The sequence below is a fragment of the Protopterus annectens genome, chromosome 8.part1 (genome assembly GCF_019279795.1).
Source record: "Protopterus annectens isolate FY-2018-M chromosome 8.part1, PAN1.0, whole genome shotgun sequence".
NCBI classification, from domain to species: Eukaryota; Metazoa; Chordata; order Ceratodontiformes; family Protopteridae; genus Protopterus; species Protopterus annectens.
Window position 1 is genome coordinate 416,266,825 of NC_056742.1, and position 20,633 is coordinate 416,287,457.

Genomic DNA, 20,633 nt, shown 5'->3' on the forward strand with positions numbered 1-20,633 from the left:
CAACATTTGAGTTTGGTATACTTGATTTTTAATAACTTTTTGACCAAGTAGCAGTTGCATTGATTACAAATTCACAGCCCTCAGACTAGCTTAATGCTAAGGGAGGAACACTGTACTGACTACATTTTTTTTTTTTTTTTGTGTGATCCTCATCTAACTGTGCTAGGCCTCATCCAACTGTCTTGGTAATGTGAGAGACTCTGACTCCTGGTTTAAATATTGTAGCTGAGCTGTACCACAGCAGTTGAACTGACTTCGTTTAAAATGGTTCGACTACGTTTTTCTGTGGGCTACTTGCACACAGGTGTTTTTTTTGCTGGTTATTGGAAGGTTTTCCTTTCCTCACACCCAAGTAAAAGTAGTCCGTAGGTAGACAATTCCAGCTGTCTTAAGACTTTGTCCTTCACCAGAAGAGTTAATGTCGATTCAGAGAGCAGATGACGCTTGCTGTTAGTTAAGACTGTTCTGAAGACAAGGGAATGAATATCACGTTATGCAAAATATAAGAAAGTCTTTCAAGTTAGTTATAGCTAATTATTCACTGTTAATTGAGCACGCTTACTACATCAGTGCCTGTGACATGTCGGCATCCTGCCTACCTGTAGATTGTCCCTCTAAAGTCCCAGGTAAAGTGCACTGCAGTAGTCTAGACATGAAATAGCATCCTTAACCATGGAGTGATCCTGTCGTGGTAAGAAGAGTTTTGTTTTGAAGGTTTGATAACCGTAGTCGCAGTGTCCTAAAAGGACAGCTGATTATCTGGTGATACCCAGATTTTATGCCCAAAGCACAGATGGTGACCTGTCTTCCCCTTTGAAGTAGCAGGAAGGGATGTGGAGCAAAAGAGACCCTCAATGTAGTGTGAGCAGTTGTAGCTTGATTTTTAATGTAGACTTTGCAAAAGGTTTAAATCAATCCGAGATGGCATTTAGACCCTTCAGGTATAATCAGGGAAAAAGAAGAGTCGTGTAGAAAGCACTACTAACTGCATATATCAACACAAGACCGATACGTCAAACCCTCCCTTCAATAACATCTCTGAGTGGTATCAGCCTACCACTACGGACACAGGGTTGGGGGCAGTCAAGTGTAAAGGATTTCACCTTTTGCAGGAAACAATCCTGAAAATCGATTTAAAGAAAACTGATAAACTAGCCTGATAAGTTGAATGATAAAACAACAGGGAGACAAAAAAGGACACGGAAATGTGGCTGTGTAGAAAAGCAGACTTGTGGCAAGCTTTTGTCACATTGAGGCAAAACAGGGGGTGGGGTGGGGGGGTATGTATGGTAAGTGAACAGCCTGCAGATTAAGCTAAAATGAAGAATGCATGCCTGGAGTGAAAAGGGGCTAAGGAAGTATTTAAAATGGGGAGATAAAGACTGATTTAATTTGACAGCCAGCCCAGCAAAGGAAGGTGCACTTCATGACTTAAAGAAGAAAGGAGAGGAAGGCAGGCCTAACTGTGAGGAAATGAAAAAATAAGTAAGGCAAAGGAAAGTCTTGTGGTAGAGGTAACAGAAAGTGAGAAGAAAGAACAGATTCTTAAGATGACCAGTACATATTTATGTGTGTAAGTGTATTTGTGTGGGGTGTATATGTATAACTACACATATATGTGTGTGTGTGTGTATATATATATATATATATATATATATATATATATATATATATATATATATATATATATATACATACACATACGTGTATGTGTCTGTAGGCATATAGTTGTGGACTTTTCTTATTTGTATTTCCTTAGAAAAGTGCATTTATAAGGGTGCTTTGTGTAGTTCAGATGTCTTCCCAGCTACTTGTTCTGAATCTGAGTGCTTCCTCATTTCAGCTGATAGCTAGAATAACAGTGGAACTAATTTTTATTGAGCTGTGAAGGTTTGTGTTTGCCTACAGTGCAACCTTGTTGATGTGTGCTTCAGAAGACGACCCATCTAAGAGAGATGTTCTTCATCTCACATTGCTGCAGTCCTTACACTTGGGTAGTCCGCTGTCCTCGGTCGGCCCGAATATCAAAGTATTAGGCTGACGTCGGTCAAGGCGCTTAACACTGACATCAGGACGTCAGGGTACAAATGCGCATGACCGACGTCATATCCTCAGTCTTTTTTGCCGCATGGTCCGATGCAGAAGCAGCGTTGCAAGTGCCGTTCGGCGTTCTGAAATTTTTCGAATTCGGAGTTTCAGACAGAGTCAAAGTTGGCTAAGTACCCGTTGGGAATATTTTAGTTTTTTCTTGCCTCAGTGGTTTACCGGATGTCAGAAAAAGTGAATAACTGTATTTCTTGTGGGAAGCAGATACCGCATAGAGATTATCATACTTTGTGTATTCCTTGTTTGGGGCCTGAACACGACGTTGTTGGGTGTCACTTTTGTGCTAGGTTTAATAAGCGCACTATTAAGCGAAGGTTAGATTGTGCCAGGTTGGTCTTCGGGAAGCGGTGCAATTACAATATGCCGTCGGATGCTCCGACGCCTGCTTCTTCGAAGAAGCGCAAGGACAAAGCAGCTAAACCCAGGCAAGAAGAGTTGTCCGTACCGGACGCCGGTTCTTTAGAGGCGTCAGTGGAACCGGTGGTTCCACCGGAGGCTTCTCTGGAGTCCCAGGGGGGAGACTTTGATATTGCAGGATGTGGCCTCCCAGGAGGCAGGTCAGGCTGAAGGGGCTTCTCAGGTTACTGTACTCCCCTCCCTTCCTAGGGTGGTTAGGCCCTCTCCTTCTGTTTCCAAGGCTTCTCCCAGAGGCAGGCCAGGTTTAGCTTCTGTTGGTGTCACTCCTAGTTCTTCAGGATCTGTGCCCAAGAAGCACATGCTCAAAATGGCAGAAGATTTAATTACTTTAATTAGAGGTTCTTTGCCCCCTCCTGATAAGAGGCCTAGGGTGGAACCAGAGTTGGGGAGTTTTGAGCAGGTTTCGGATGTTTCAGAGTCTTGGCTGAAGACTTGCAGGAGTATTCTCCTTATTCTGATTCTGATGTGGATGATTCTACTCCTTCTGCTTCTCCTCCAGAGGATTTTTCTTTTCAGAGACTCTTCATTCTATGAGGGAACATTTTAAGTGGGAAGGTCAGGACTTCTCTGATTCCAGGAAAAGGCTTAGGGAATTTTTGCTTTTACCCCAGCATAGGCCTTTGGCTATTCCTCCTGTTCTGGATGTTGTGGAAGATGTGTTTGCAGAGGCTTCACTTAATCCTGATTCTTTGCCTCCTGCTCCTGTTAAACCGGACAGGTATTACAGGGTGCCTGAAGCTCATAAATATCTGTATAAGAGTCCTAGGGCAGACCCAGAAACAGTTAGTCAGGGACCTAAGGGTGTCAAGGCCTCTGTGGTAAAAATCCGGTTCCTCCAGATAAAGAGGCCAGAGCTTTGGATAGATGGGGAAAGAAAGTCTATACTTCTTCCACCTTAGCTATGAGGGCTTTGAATTGCCAGTTTCACATGTTGAAATATCAAAACTATCTTCTTTGTCAATTGAAGTCTAAGGTAGATGCTCTGGCGGAAGGCATTGAGTGTAAAGAATTACAAGATTTGGTACATGTTTCTGAACAGGTGGGTAAGCATTCTTTACAATGTGGATTTGATGCTGTACAGGCCTCATCTAGGGTGGCTGCCACTGGGTCAGTTCTTCGTAGGCACGCCTGGCTGAGGGATCAGAACTTATCTGACCATGTTAAGACAAGGATTTTAGATGCTCCTTTACAGTCTGATGTATTGTTTGGTTCACCTGTGGAGGCAGTTTTAAAGAAAATGGAAGACAAGGCTAAGTCTATGCAGACTGTTTTGCAAGTTCAGCCTCCGAAGTTTAGTAGGAATTGGCCTGCTAAGGGGTGGACGTACCCTTCTTATGATTCACAGTCTAGGGGAAGATCTAGACGTGGTAGGGGTAGAGCTCAGGGCTCTTTCAGACCTAGAACAGGGAGTTCACCTGCACAGTCTTCGGGTGAGGGCAGGGGCCAGTCCTTTCGTAAACAGGCCCAATGACCTACCTTTTCAGCTGCCAGAGCCTTCTTGTCTGGCAGCACCTTTGGGAGGAAGGTTGGCACTTTTCAAAGAAAATTGGAATTTAATTACCCAGGACAGATGGGTATTGGATATTATACACCAAGGTTACAGGTTTTATTTCCATACCTTGCCTCCTTTCAAAGGCATGCCAGACGTTCCTCCTCAGCAAAGAATGGAGGCTCACAAACAAATTTCTCTGCTGCTGCAAATAGGGGCCATACAGCCGGTCCCTCTGCCAGAAGTGGGCCTAGGATTTTATTCTCGCCTGTTCCTAGTACCAAAGAAGGGGAACACGTGGAGACCAATTTTGGATTTATCTATCCTCAACACTTATCTGGACATTCCCAAGTTCAAAATGTTGACGTTACAACAGCTTTTACCTCTGCTGGGCAAAGATCACTGGATGGTGACTCTGGATCTCAAGGAAGCTTACCTTCTTGTTCCTATCAGGCTAAGTTGCAGGAAGTATCTGCGTTTTCGAGCTGGGACTTCTCATTATCAGTTCTCTGCATTGCCCTTTGGCTTATCTTCTGCCCAGAGTGTTCACAAAGGTTCTGGCTCCAGTGATAGCTTTCTTCAGGCTAAAAGGAATACAGATCTATCCTTATTTGGACGATTGCCTGATTCTGGCCAAAGGAAGGGACGAGCTTCTTCATCATTTGCAATACGTGATAGCAGTGCTAAGATGCCTGGGGTATTCTGTGAACGAAATAAAGTCCAGTCTAGTACCCTCTCAAGACATGTGCTTTCTGGGTGTGAGACTGAATACAGCATCCCAGATGGCCTTTTGACCCCGGACAAACAAAAGAATCTTTCCCTTTACTTCCATCAATTGTCTCATCAGTCCAGGCTGACTGCAAGGACAGTCCTTCAAGCCTTGGGGTTCATGGCATCTTGTATTCTGGTACTTCCCAATGCCAAACTGCATATGAGGAAGCTACAATGTTATCTCAAAAATGTATGGACACAGCACTGCCAAGATATGGACACTGTCATTCAGATAATACCTTGCATTCAAAAGGAATTTTTGTGGTGGGCTCAGGAATGTCACCTAAACAAGGGACTCTCTGTGACCCGGCCAGAGGCGAGTCAGATTCTAACGACAGATGCCTCAGACAAAGCTTGGGGAGCTCATCTAAATGGAAAGTGGATACAAGACACGTGGCCTGCCAGACTACAACATCTACATATCAACTTGAAGGAGATGTTAGCAGTCCAATTTGCTTTAATAGCTTTCAAGGATTTACTTCTTCCAGGGCAGGTGTTGGTTCTAACAGACAACACAACTGTCATGTGGTACATCAACAAGCAAGGGGGAACTCATTCTTATCCTCTATGCAGGCAAGCAATGATTTTGTGGGAGACTGCTCTCAATTTACAGCTCAATCTTCAGGCAAGGTTTCTGCCGGGAGCACAGAACTCCTTAGCAGATGTGTTGAGCAGACGAATTATGGATCCCCACGAGTGGAAATTGGATCCTCATGTATTTCAGGAATTGACAGTGTTATGGGGAACTCCAGACATAGATCTGTTCGCTTCTCCACTAAACTACCAGCTGCCAAAGTTTTGCACAAAAAGGTTTCATCCCACAGCTTGGAAAGTGGATGCTCTTTCTTTCAGTTGGAGCAATCTTCATGTGTATGCCTTTCCACCTCTGCCTCTCCTCCCAAAGGTACTCCTAAAGGTCAGACAGGACAAGCCAAAGATGATTCTAATAGCTCCAGATTGGCCTCGACAGCACTGGTACCCATTACTGAGAAGTCTGGTTCGGGAGCCTCCATGGCCTTTGCCTTCGTTTCCACACCTGCTGTCTCAAGAGAACAGTCATTTACTCAATGTCAAACTTCACTCTCTTCACCTAACAGCCTGGCATATTCTGTTTTAAACCCTGGAGGGCCTCAGCTTCCGCAGCAAGTTTTGAATGTTATTTTGGAGGCCAGAAGGCCTAGTACAAGGAAAGTCTACGCAGATAAATGGAAGAGATTTTTATTTTGGAGTGCAGCAAAGGAATTTGATGTTGCTAAGCCTAATTTAAGTGTGGCTCTTCAATATCTTGCTGAGTTACTGGACAAAGGATTGTCCTTCTCTTCTATTAAGATTCATGCTGCAGCAATTTCTGCTCACTATGACTGTGATCCACCATTGTTTTCTCATCCTTTGTTTAAGCAATTCCTTAGAGGGGCAAAGAATATAAGACCCCCACGAGAGCTCCTACTCCTGCTTGGGATCTCAATTTTGTGTTGGAGAAACTCACTCTACAACCTTTTGAGCCTGCAGCTACTGCCGAGTTGAAATATTTATCATGGAAGACTGCTTTTTTGTTGGCCATTACCTCTGCGAGAAGGGTTTCTGAATTGCAGGCCCTTATGGCAGTTGAGCCTTTCTTAATTTTTTATAAGGACAGGGTATCTTTACGTACTAATCCTTCCTTTATGCCTAAGGTGGTTTCTAGTGTGGCTTTAAACCAAACTATTCATTTGCCTACTTTTTATGCAAACCCCCAAAATAAAGGGGAAAAGATTTTGCATACCTTGGATATACATAGGCAGTTAAGATATTATTTGAGCAGAACTAAAGGGTTCAGGCAGTCTCAGCAGTTGTTTGTTTCTTTTGCTTTGGGTTCTCAGGGCAAGCCTGTGTCAAAACAAACTATTTCTAAGTGGATTGGGTTGTGTATTGCTTTCTGTTATTCCCATCATGGTAAGGAGGTTCCAGCTGGGATTAGGCCTCATTCCACTAGAGCTACTGCCACTTCTACAGCCTTTTTAAGGGGGGTGGCAACTAAAGATATTTTGGAGGCAGCTACTTGGAGTTCAGTGCATACTTTCTCTAAGCATTACCACCTTCCTCTTTACTCTAAATCTAGGGCTGGGTTTGCCACTGCTATTTTACAGGGCATTTTGGCAGCTCCTACTACTTTATAGTTTTGCCATCCTCCCTTACCTCTGCTTTGGGATTCTACCCAAGTGTAAGGACTGCAGCAATGTGAGATGAAGAACATAGTACAGTTTTGTACCTACCATAAATGTAGATGTTCGAAGATCCACATTGCTGCAGTCCAATTTACCCTCCCTCCTTCCCCTCTGTTGTTAGAGGCGGTTGTGTGGTTTGGGTTGTAAATACTGTACATATTGTATATATTGTTTATATGATTAGTGCAAGGGTGGTTAGTTGTTTTTGCTGTCTTTTGGTTTTGACCTTTCTGTTTAGGGTCTTCTGACATCTGGGGCAAGAAAAGACTGAGGATATGACGTCGGTCATGCGCATTTGTACCCTGACGTCCTGATGTCAGTCTTAAGCGCCTTGACCGACGTCAGCCTAATACTTTGATATTCGGGCCGACCGAGGACAGCGGACTACCCAAGTGTAAGGACTGCAGCAATGTGGATCTTCGAACATCTACATTTATGGTAGGTACAAAACTGTACTTTTTGTGTATAAGTGACACCTGCTGGTAGAGATCAGGATGTTTCTTCTACAGATAAGAAGGTCCCATAGCATCAGACAATGGGTTTAGTCCACAGTAGTGTTTAAAGCGGGCTCGGTCACCTCTGTCAACCATTTCCTGTGTGTACCATAGCTTTGTGGCAGTAATATATGCTTCTGCAGTATACCAGTAATGTACCTTTTATAACAAGCTGTCGGAAAAACTAAGTCAGACATGCGCCCGGCACACACCTCCTACATTAATTGGTAGAACCAGGGTTTGCAGGTATATCACAGATTATGCAGTACAGATCTAACTTGGCCTGACCATGCATACTCATTATGCTAAGTTTACATTATGCTGAAAATGGCTCATATTTTATCTGAAGCACTGCTTTGTTGCCTTGCTTGAATGACTTGATGAATTAATAAGCCTGTTTATACTTTTTGTGGCTTGGTTTTGCTCAGAATGTGTTACCCAACTTTCTTTTAAGCATTATGCATTTGCTTCGTTATTTATGAGGTTATCTGGAGCATTTCATCATCATTATAGAACTTGCAGTACATTTGGGAGAAGGGTTATTTTCTGCATTAAATTGGTGATTAATGGCATGCTAGGTTTGCTTTTAACAGTACTCCATAATGTAAAGGGGTTTCGAACCACTGTGGGGGGGGGTGTAGAATAAAGAGTGCCACTTTATTGTTAAAACATTTAGGAGAACAAGAATTATTTTGTTCTTCCTTTGTTTTTGAAATGCTGCCGCTTTCAGTTTAAGGAAACTGCATTCAGGAGGCTCATCCTTTGCCTTTGCAGAGCAAACTTTTAATTAAAGTCCATCTTTGTCCTTTGTTCTCATGTATTTATTGATGCACGTGAATTTCTGTCATGTACTCCGACTGCCTTTATTCTTCATAACTCTTGTAGTCTGTCTTTGTATCTTTAGATATCATTTCTGCACACCATTTGTCCCGCTGTGGTCTTCACTTCCTCATGTCTGTCTCTGTACATTATCCGTTTTTCTATGGAGAGAGAGAGAGAGAGACCTGTGTGTGTGTGTGTGTGTGTGTGTGTGTGTGTGTGTGTGTGTGCATACATTTTTCCCGCACTGGTTTGAAACTAGTGGTACTTGGAAGTGCCTGCTCTGTATTTATAGCTTAAAGTGTATAGTTTATATTTTATAGGTAAATTGAACCATTTATGGTATGAGGTTTCCCCATTGTACAAGGATCTCGGTACAAACAGCTCAACTTTTCAAAAATGTCAGCCCATATGAAATTCAACATTTTGAGAACTCTGTCATCTGAAGGTGAACCCTTCTTTTTTGACTTGTCAAGGCTGTGATTTGAGGCGGCACTCTGCATTTTGCCATAGCATATTTAACATGTTGCAGCTGCGAGTTGTAGCAGTGCATTGTTTCAAGGGCAGGTGCTTCACAGGCATACTTTATGACGGTAATTTATCTTTTTGTTGTTTCTTTGAGATTGCACCATCATGTTACTTATGGTCACCATCATGAATGATCCATTTATTTGATATACTGCACCCAGGTGTAAGGGTTTGCAAATGTAAATCTAACTTGGCTACATAGTTCATTTGAAACATCTACAGAATGTATTGTAGGGCTCTTCAGTGAGAATTTCCTGTAGCAGACTTTGAGAGTATGATTTCAGTTTGATATTAACCAGATATACAGGTTTATTTTGTGGACTCTTGACTAGCTCGAATAATGAATCAATTATTGCATTATAATGTCAGAGTTTGTACATGTAGATATTGTCACATTACTGAGATTAGTTTGCAGTTTTAACACAAGTGGTTCTTAGTACTGTACTCTGTAGTTTACTTCTGCATCCTTTGGCTGTTTCTGTTTGTATGTAGTGCATTAAATATTTACGTGTTAGATATTTTCATGGCTTTTACCGATTCTAATTTTTTTTATCTTAATTTTTCATATGCTGCTTAGAAATCTGCTATGCTTTGAAATTGCTAGTAAATACTCCAATGCAAGTCATAGATTTCTGTTTTAAGTGTAAGCTTAATACTATGTTTCTCTGTCCATTATATTTGTTTTTAGATTGCCTTACTGTAGCTTGTCATTGCATTTTAATAGTTCTAGTTTCTTTAGCTTTATTTGTCACTTTTTCTATTGTGCTGTGATAAACTCAATTAAAAAAAATCGATAATAGCAAATTATTGATTGGTACTGGTGATGTCGCTCCCATGTTTTTTGTCCTTCCAGCCTTCATTGTTACATCGTTTCCAAAACGTTTGGCAATCTTAACACAATTATAACATGTCCTTTCCCTCTGTTAATGTCATTGTTTTCACCCTAGTAATATTTTTGCTTTGCATCCAGAGTTAAACCTAATCAAGGGAGTCCTGTATATTGTACTCAGTACTGTTTTCCACTCGCACAGAGATGTTGGTTTGGGTCCTGAGTTACAAAATTCCTTTTCTACAGTGGAAACTCTGTGATCCATTCCTTACTTTACAGCTGGGAAGGAAGTATTAATTCCCTGTGGTGTCGATAGACATGCCGCCGATATTGGCAGTCCACTCCATCCTTCTGGACTGAATCCCTCCAGCGGTCATGATACTAATCAAACAGGCTGTCTATGTTTCAGGCGGGGCCTTCATTTTTCTGTGCCACAGGGCCAAATCCACCTTGATTTTGATTGCATTTTTTTTTTCAGAGGGGCCTGTATTTTTTTGTAGCCAGTGTTTTGACACGAATCCCATAGACTTTTAACGATGTAAGGCTCTGTATGCGACTGTTATGTGCTTGTACGATCGTTACTTTTTATGCGTAATGTATCATAGCAGAAAGAAATTATTAGCCAGATTCCCATCTCCAACCCAGGAGGTGTCAGCACCTTGTTATCAAATTAAATAGTTCATAAAGTCTGGGACGTTTCTGTCAGCTTCAGCATGTTTACTCAGTTTCTTTGTTAATATTGGCAGTCTTGGCCCAAAGATCCCTTCTGTTTATTGTATGCTAGTTGGAATTGGTACATGTTCTGGTGAGGTGCGACTCTACCGGTATGAGCATGGTACAGCGATTTTTACATAGTGTTCAGTGCACGAGGACACTCGTGCACATTTTCACTGCTGTTTAGCCTTCTTTGTTTACACTTATTTTCCTTTCTTGACTGGGTTTATCATTCTAACACTTCTAGACAAAGAAAAATGACCATCAGAATTAATTGTGCAGCTAGTCACTGTTTCTACATGTGTTCAGTGCTGTGACTTGTATTTTATTTCTAGTCCTCATTATCTCTACAGTTCAGCTAAAATATCTCTATTTTTTAAATGTAGCATGTGCAGAATCACTGTATAAAGTTACAAGCCATTTATTTTCAGTTAACAAAATCATTTTTTTATGCTTAGCAGTTCTGTGGATGCACACTAATGTGCAGGTCTGAGGAATATTATCAAAGTCCTCAGGCACAATTAAGCAGCTAGGAGTTGAAGAATGTCATTTTTATGACTAAATGACCTTGGAAAGTTCATAAAATTCCTTTTGATTTAAGTAGTGGAAAGGGTGGATATAATAAAGAGGAGTCTGTTGCTGCAGGAACAAAGTAATAGAAACTTAATATCATGGTGCGGTGGTATTCTTAATGTTGTTTGAAGATACCAGATGACCAGCGCAAACATACCAGCAACAGTAATAAGAGGCTTGAACAGGTGCTGTGCAGTGTGTTTTGCAAGGCCTGAAGTTGCACAATGTAATTAAACCACCAGTTGTGCAAAGCATCCATTGCAGATGTTGCGACTAAAGTCAAACTTCTACAAAGGGCACCTAGTGGTCTGTAACAGGGCTGTGTATATGAAAGTCAGGTTTCACAGTTTCTTTAAAATGCAATGCTGAAACAGGAAAATCTTTTCATATTAAAGCTTACTGTTTAAAATGAAAATGTCAGGATGTGTTTGAGAAGAGGTAATTGTGTACTGGTTAAATAAAAAGAATCCCAGCCTTTTCTGCCTTGATGAATACTTCTCTACATAATAGGCTTTTTCTACCAACCGAGCTGCTTGCACACTTTTTTCTAGTAAAGCTTTAATAAGTAGCTCTGCGTGATTAGCATGTCGTGTACATCACTTTTAGACTTGCTCTGAAATAGTCCTTTGTAGTACTAATACAAATATATAGTTGTGACGCTAAGTCCTCACGTGAGGTGTTTGTAATTCTGCTATGTAAAACAGTTGTAGAAGAAAATGCAGCTTGTCATCTTTAGTGTTCAACTTTTTGCTTGCCTTTGTCACACTGCCTGGGCTATTCATCCTGGATTTTTGAAGAAGGTTGGCAATGCCTTCCACAGCACCTTATTGCACTGTGTATCTGTAACCAAATTGTGTGTCAGCTCTTGATGATTTTAGAATGTAGAATAGGTTGGCTCCATCCCCTGGGGACTCCCCAGTTGTGATGATGGTGCATGTTTCCATGGAGGATGTCAGGATAAAGTTAAAGCCAGAAGGGCACAACCAGTCGTAACTTTATTCAGATGGAAAAAGTGTTTTTCCATACCCTTACTTATGTCTGCCATTTTCATGGTTGTACTGCTTTGGAGAAAATAAAATGTGAATCATTGCTGGTGCTGCATCATGATACAGTTTGTGTGTGTGTGTGTGTGTGTGTGTGTGTGTGTGTGTGTGTGTGTGTGTGTGTGTGTGTGTGTGTTGTTAGGAGTGACGCTATGCCTTCATAACAGCAGTGCACTTTTTGGGCATTTCCACTCCTACAGCTCTTCACCTTCCATCACCAAAATGTGGAATGCAATGTATCATAATTTGAAACAAATTGACAAAATGTGGAGCATTTACAGCTTACTAACAACTTCAAGAAGGAGTTGCACTGGATGGTTAAAATGTCTTTTTTCGTATACGCATTCTTTTGATAAATTAATATGATTGAGTATTGCTTACTATCAGTTAAAGCTATTCTTAACACTGACAGTGTGACACACCTATTCATTGTTTAGCTGTGAGGTGCAAGGACTTTCTAAAACTCAAGATGAGGAATGTTCCCTATGATGAGGTACACCTCAGAGGTGTAAGCATTGTAGCTGGCGTAGCATGGCTGAAGTGAACCTGATGATAAAGGAAGAGTGATGAATCATTGCTGTTAGCAGGCATGGTGACCTTTGTGATCTTCAGTTAATTTCCTCATGTCCACACACACAGCACAATTTGAAATGTTTATGCAGTTAGATCAGAAACTGTATCTAAAGAAGTTTTAATGAGGGCCACACTTGTATGTCTGTAGGTTATTTGGTGCTGTATGTCCAAGGATCATTTGGTGCAAGTGCTGTTTGAGCAAGTGTATTTAGGGAAAGGTTTGTGCATTGCTATTTTGTTGTATATTGTTATAATATTGCCATAAATGCCTATCTTTATAATGTAAGGTGGTTGGTACTACATTATATGTGAGAATCTTAAAGGCCCAAACCCTTTTTTGGGGATTTTTCAACAGAAATTTAAAAGTTATGTACCATAACTAGGCATCTGTGTTGTCCGCTCTCATTCTTCTGCAACCCATGGGTTATGTTCCAATCCTCAGATCAGACTCTGCCACCTACTCCAGACTTCGGATCCAGCTCTTGAGCCCATTCCTCTATCCATAATGCACCATTTCATCCCCATTACCTCAGATCCAGTTTGTCACCATAGAGCTCTATAGCTAAAAAAAGAGAGGTATTGCTGACAGAGAAGAAAAGAGCTCAAACCTGGAACTGTAGATTCCAAATACAATCCTATAGGTCTCTCCAGAAAAGATGGAGGGGAGCGAAATTGAGGAAGAATGAAAATGGACAACACAGACACCTAGTTATGGTGAGTACATAACTCTAAAATCTGATTATGTCCTTTTCATTCTTTCTAGACCCATGGTACAGAGTCCCCAGCTACAGTGATCTTGGGTGGCCCTCCTGGAAGGATATTCCGGAGTACTGTCAAACTGAAGGCGGCTCTGCTTCTACAAATCATGTCCAATTTGTAATGAGTAATAAAGGTGTGAGCAGTGGATTATGTGGCTGCAACACGTATATCATCCATGGATGTTTTTGATCAAAAAGCAGATAAAGCAGCCATGGATGTGGTTGAATGAGGTCTGGGTAAAGTCATGTCTTGTTGAGAGTAGATCCAAGAAATACAGTCTATAATCCATTTAGTTAGAGTAACTTTAGAGACTGGGTAACCCAGCCTTTCCATTGAAAGAGACAACAGAGCTGGTCTGATTTTCTAATTTGTTCAGACCTGTGAAGATAAAAACATAATTGTTTGTGTACATCAAGGTGACAAAGTATATACTCTCCTTTATTTGAAAATTTTGGAAAGAAGACTGGTAAATGAATGGGACTGATTGTTATTTTCAGAAACCACTTTGGGTAAAAAAGGGGTTTGTCTGTAAAGTAACCCTATCTTTATGAAAAATGATGTAAGGGGTTTTTGAAGAAAGAGCCTGGAGTTCAGATATCCTCTTTGCAGAAGTAAAAGCTACTAATAAGACCGTTTCCATGAAAGGAATTTTAAATCCGTTTTAGCTGAAGGTTCAAAAGGTTTCCGAGTTAGACCTTGTAGCACAGCTGTTAGATCCCAAGGAGATGAGGGATCTTTTTATTAGAGATCTTAGAAGAAAAATACCTTTCAGAATAGCCTTGCATAATTTGGACGAAGCCAATGAATAATTTCTGCTCTCTGTGTGAAAATTAGAAATTGCTGCCAGTTGAAGTTTAATGGTAGAGGAACTTGTCCTTCTTTAAAAAGAGCTGCTAAAAATTGAAGAATTGCAGAAATTGGAGCAGACAAAGGGTCAAGCTCATTATTCAGAGATCAAAGGGAGAATCTTTTCCACTTGCTCTTGTATACTTCTTTGGTAGATTTTTTTTTGAGAAGCCAAAATAGTGGTACATACAGGGGAAGAGATCCTGGGCTGTCTAACCATTACTTGAAGTGGAGAAACCATGCATTGAGTTTGAGGGCCTGTATATTGGATGTTGGATATATGATGGATAAGAGAGGAGATCCAGAGTTGGCTTCAGTATCCATGGAGGATAATGGAGGTGAGACCATAGGAAGGGGAACTGTACTTGCTGAGGCCAAAAAGGGGCAATGAAGATTGCTGAGCTCTTCAGCCAACTTGCTTTCTGAAGAAATTTGGGAATCGAAGGAAGAGGGGGATAAACATAGAGGAGACCCGAGGGCCAAGCATGAACTAGAGCATCCCTCGGTGACTCCTGCTGGGGGGGGGGGGTAAGAGCAAAGTATCTACTGCAGTTGTACTGGGGAGTTGCAAAGAAGTTGCAGCAAGGTTGGCCCCAAGTACAGGAGATCATTTCCACCACAAATTGATTGAGAGGCTATTTGTGAAGCATCAAGATGGACCTGCATAGTTTGTCCACTAGTACATTGGTTTCTCCAGAATGTGCATTGCTATTAGAAGCAGTCTGAGATCGCCCATTCCCACATTCTCATGGTCTCCCTGCAGTGGAGATAAGATCAAGTTCCTCCTTGTTTGTTAATGCACCAGACATGTCTGAAATTCAATAGTCCCCAGAGGGAGAGTATCTTGAAATGTCTGCATCACAAGTAGGACTACTCTCATCTCTAGAACATTGAAATGCAGATTGGTCTCTTGGACAGGACCACATGCCTTAGACCGTTCTTCCCAAGAAGTGCCCCCCTTACCCTAGTTGAAAAGCATCTGTGGTTACTGTGGCCATTGTGGGTGGTATAACAAAGGGTCGGCCTAGGTAAATATCATCAGATTGGATCCATCAGTGGATGTGTTTGCAAATTGGAGTAAGCTTGACTAGAAAGGATAGGGTTTGATGCATAATGGACCATTGAACAGCTAGAGTCCAATGGAGAACGCGCATAAAGAAATGTGTCAAAGGGAGTAATACAATGGCTGCTACCATGGAACCTAGTGCTTGAAGCACTGATCTTGCTGAAGGAGATGAAAGAGAATATGATGAACCTCTGATAGTGGAAATGCAATAAGGAGGTAGTGATGCTACCTGTGTTATCATCTCCAGAAGTGTCATATACAAAAATAAACTGGAGACTATGGAATTTTTGTGGCAATTAGGTTAAATGCCACTGCATGTCCTGGAATTAATGATTGTTGCTCCCTTAATCCCGATTGTAAAATATAAAGCTACAGTTTTGCAATAATGTTTAGGGTATGTTTTTAAGTTAAACTATTGAGTTTAGATGTGATGATGTCATGAAGTGCAATTAGGTTTTAATTAGTGGGTGAAGTTTATAATGTATTTAAGTGAATAGAAATCACTGTTACTTTGTTCTGATGAAGTCCTGAATTTTCAGGATGAAAGCGCTTGACTGGATTTTACCTTTTTGGCTGTGTATGATTTTATCGTCTTTTTCTTCTGACGTTTATTAAGTGGAGTATATTTCTAAAGGCTGGGCTTGGCAATTCATTACAAGGTTTTTGTTTTAGTTGGTGTGTAACCTCGTAGGCACACTGTCGTTTTTATTAATTTATATCCAAAAGTGTACCAGTGAACTCCAGGCTCTGGACTGGTTTTAAGTTTGATTTGACATAGCTTATTGTTTACCCAATGATTTGCAAATCTGAAGCAAATAGTTCCTGGCATGCAGAAGGAGATGCTTGGAGGAGGCGGTGAGGAGACAGCCATCTTGGTATGGAAACACTCAGAATCCTTTTAGTCTCAAGGAGCTGCCAAAACTGCTGTACATTTGGTAAACACCCTGGGGGTTGTGGTGAGTCCAAAGAGCTGGGCTCTGAATTGGTAATGACGGCCTCAAAGCCAAAAGCGTAAATGTCTTCGGCAGTGTCTATTTTGATAATATGCGTCCTGAAGATCTATCAAGCACTTCCAATCGTCCTTTTGCATAAAGGGTAGGATGGACTGTACTGTGACCATTCGGAACTTTGATTTTTTCACCTACTGATTCAGATTGCTTAGATTCAAAATGGGTCTGAGGTCTCTGTTTTCTTGGGCACTAAATAAGTATGAATATGTTCCAAATCCTATTTGGTCTGATGGGACCCTTTGGATGACTTTTTTTCCAACAGCTTTTGGATTTATTGTGCTGCTGCTTTCCTTTTACTGGGTGGTATGTCAGGAAGCGAGTAGAAAAAAGTGGTGTGCAGTAACCTCTGGAAATTATTCTTGGTACCCATGAATCTTGTGTTATATTTGTCCAGGCATCTGGCTGCAAGGACAGTCATGCCCAGACTGCCTCCAAAGTTGGACAGTCTGGCAGCACTTAAGCACTGAAACGGCCTGTCTGGAAAAGAATTCCTGAAACCCCGATTTTGTGGGCCTCCTCTGCCTGTAGGGCGACATCTTTCATTAAAATTTCCTTAAGTACCTCTGGAGGAATTATCACCACCTGGGTTTTGAAAGGTCCCTGAGATTTTCAGAACAGCATCTTCTTACCTCCTTTCTGATTCCTGGAGAAGGTTCGTTGAGTGGTAGAAAACTTGATTCCCACTGCAGACTTGAGTCTTTCCATCTTATTCTTTGTGGGTAAACATCTCTTTTACTGATGGCCCAAATAAGGAAGTGCCATCGAATGGGGCATTGATAAAGGACATCTTAAAAGACTCCGCAAAGTCGGATAGCCACATCCAGGCTTGTCTCCTTATGGTAATGTTTGAACCAGCTGCTTGTGAGGTACCTTCGACTGTGTGAGAGATCAATTTCATCAAAGCAGTTGAGATATGTTTGAGTGACCAGTTTCAAGGACATTCTTTTGAAATGGACTCTGAGTATTGGATAGCTCTTTGGTCAAATCTCTCTGAAGTCTAGTAAAGTGCAACATGTAGTTTAGTGATCCTCCGGGCAAAGCTTGCCGAGGCAAAGACTGTCTTTCCGAATCTGTCCAATGCTCTAGACTCCCTGTTTGGTGGAGGGACAGCAGAGCTCTGTTCTGCTAACTCTTTCTTGGTGGCTGCCACCACCACCACCATAACTAGCATCAACCGGGACTCCTTTGCTCCAGTGTAGTCTGTCATTTGGAGGGGCTAAAAAGTTATCGTGTCTCTTTGGTATGGGTTTGATGGCATTCAGCTCCCTCCAAGCCCAGTGGGAAACTAGGTCAATGAGTTCATCTGTTGGGAGGTAACCCAAGATGTAGATGTGCCAGAACCAAAAGTGTTCAAAAATACCGGATTTTCAGATGACCAGCTACTTTTTTGCCTTAGGATCTCGAAAATGTCTCCAAAGGAGATGTCATCTGGGAGACCCTTGTCCTTCATCAAAATCTGTGTTCTCCATGAGAGACTGCATTGGGAGTCTATGTTCCTCCTTTTGCATGTTCTCTTGTACTTCCTTTGTGGAAATGTTCAGGGGAGGTGTCAGAAGAGAGGTGAAGTTCCTCTGTCAGAACTGGTTGGATGCTTGTTGAAACTGGCTGCCCTTGTGGAGTAGGTCTGATTGACTCAGAGCTTGAAACCAGTGAGAGAAATGAGGTAGAATCCAGGAAATGAGAAGGCAGGTATCTTGAGAGAAAAAAAGTCCTTTCCACCACCTTAAAAACTGATGGACCTGGAGAAGCTTCAACCCGCCCTCTCAGAAATGAAACTCCTGACAAAGGTAGGTGTTGGCCACTCTCTGATCCATGCCTCGAGGATGGGCCTGGATCCAATCTGTCCACAGCCAAGGCTCCAAGGGGAAGGGACAGATCTGACAAAATCAGAGCAGAACCAGACTCTCAGATCTGACACCTACACTTAGGCTCCAGAACCCATTCTGATCCGAGGGAATTGGAGCAGAACTAGTCAGGGATGTAGTCAAATACACTTTCCTTGGTTCTAGCACCATATCTCTCAGGGATTTCGGATCCTGGGACTCTGAAACCATTGGATGGGTCAGAAAAGGAGATAAAATGTTCTTAGATTTCGTAAAAAGACTTGTGGAGAGGATTGAGCTGGTAAGATCCCCTTCTGGATCTGAGCTCTGAGAAAGGTTCACATCATCCTATCCACATTTGCTTCTGACAAACTTCTGGAGGATCTAGAGGAAGTTGGTGATGGTGGCCTAGATTGTTTCTTTGGAGTCTGAAACAATGGAGAAGGCAGAGTGGGTGATATGGGTTTTATAACAAATTCTGGAGTAAGACTTCTGTGAGAAGTAGCTGACTTCAGATCACGGGACCTAGGATCCAAGGGTGTAGTGGAAGGAGATATTGATGTAATGATAGGAGCCTTAGCCTTTGGATCTGTGGATCTGGTCTTCGAATTTGATAATGTCTGATCCAGACTTTTCCTTTGTCTTAGTTGGTGGCTCCAGGGAAGATCTTGTGGACGTCAGTGCGAGTGTTTTTATGCTCCAGCAAAGCTGAGTTCAATTTGGCAGGGGTTTGAGCCGTAAAAGACGATGCAGCTGGAAGAAAGCCCATCAAAATTAATTTGTTTTGCCTATCTGCCAAGGCCCTTGGATTGAAGGTAGAGCATATTGAACATGAAGTGTCCTAAGTGCCCGGCTCCAAGGCAGTACACGCACTCCTTGTGGGCATCTGAATTAGGGATTTTATGCCCATAAGAAGTGCATTTCTTAAATTTAGTCAGTTTATCCAACATGGTTAATAAAAAAGAGGGGAGAATAGTAAAAACCAAAAGGTTTTTTATTTAAATAAGCGAAGGCAAGAAAATAACTTGAACTACCAGCAGTGGTGGATCACAGAGATACCCTGTTAGGAAAAAGTGTAAGCCGATAGAAAATAAATGAGTGATGGTACAAAAGATTTACAATTCAGCAGAATAATAGAAAAGAAATATTATCAAACAATTAGTTAAAACTCCTAGCAACCTGCGAAAATAACTAAGAGGAGGTAGCTAAAGTTTTAGACTAGTTTAAAAGTTAAAGATGGATAAATTAACTCACAAAACCATATTATTACAACTTGAGAGAAGAACCTACATCTATTCATGATGGCGGCAAACAAGATCTGTGGTAATGGGGATGGAGTAGTGCATTATGGGCAGAGGGAGGAGCTCGAGTTGGATCTGAATGGGTTAAGATAGAATGAAAAGGACAACATCAAATCCCTTCGTTTTGTCAGTAGATACAGTCAAACAAAAGTTGATGCTGAGCCTAAAGATCAGCATTTAGTCTTTTGTTTTGCAGAAATGTTTAAAGCAGTGGTGCACAACGTCTGGCCCTGTGGGAGAGTAACCAAAAATTTTTAAAAAAGTGAAAAAAATGCTATGCCTTACTCCAGTCACGCAAACTTTCCAGCACGTGCTTACTTACCTAATTGACTGCAGTTGTGCACACCTCTAATTTTAGCTGCGGAAGTAACTATTCTTTGTTTTTAACTTGTAGTCTGTAAACAGTTAGTAACTTTCTGCAAGAGTTTGTAATAAGTCATGGCTGCAAGCCATAAAAAAGTTAAACGCAAAGTTGATGTAGAAAACGGGCAATTTCATGACTGCTGTCTTAAGTAAAAATGCCAGTCACCTGTACCTATTGTTAACTCGTAATGACTTCCTATGTTTTGAGGTGGCCCGCAGATGCATTAAAAATTTGTGTAGTGGCCCTCCCCACAAAAAGGTTGTGCACTACTGGTTTAAAGGGTTTAGACAGCTGTGGTGAGAAACTGAAAAAACATATTTGTTTATGAACATCTCCTGGGTCATGGCTGAAAATGATATACTGGTGCAGGTTCTGCACAGTGCTAGTAACTCTTATCATTTGTTAGTGGTTTTACTTTATCTTTTTCTTTCTGCTTTTTCCTGGTTAGGGGTCGCCACAGCGGATCACCTGTCCACTCATGATTGGCCCAGCGCCCGACCTTCCACAGAAGGCACACACGCACATACACTTAGGGTCAATTTAGTGTGTGTAATCCACCTAAAGCATGTCTTTGAGATATGGGAGGAAACCAGAGCGCATGGAGGAAACCCACGCGACCACAGGGAGGACATGCAGACTCCGCACAGAAGGCACCCCAGCCGAGGATCGAACCAGAGAGCCTCTTGCTGTGAGGCAGCAACGCTAACCGCTGCACAACCGCGGTCGCCCTAGTGGTTTTACTTTATAATTTGTTTCAACTCTAAGTAGCATGATGGAAGCTCCCATAGTGATGTGATTTCATTTTCCAGCTAAGATTTCTTGCTACAGTGCATGTCAGTTAGTATTTCCTGTGCCTTTATTCTCTGTCATGTCCCCAAACACTTAGAATGCCAGTACCCCACTT

General features: G+C 41.7%; 1 protein-coding gene across 2 annotated transcripts in view; it reads left to right on the plus strand.

Annotated features, from left to right (window-relative positions):
• The window catches only part of NKD1 (NKD inhibitor of WNT signaling pathway 1), a 641,026-nt gene that overhangs the window by 490,311 nt on the left and 130,082 nt on the right, over nucleotides 1-20,633 (plus strand). The window lies entirely within an intron of this gene.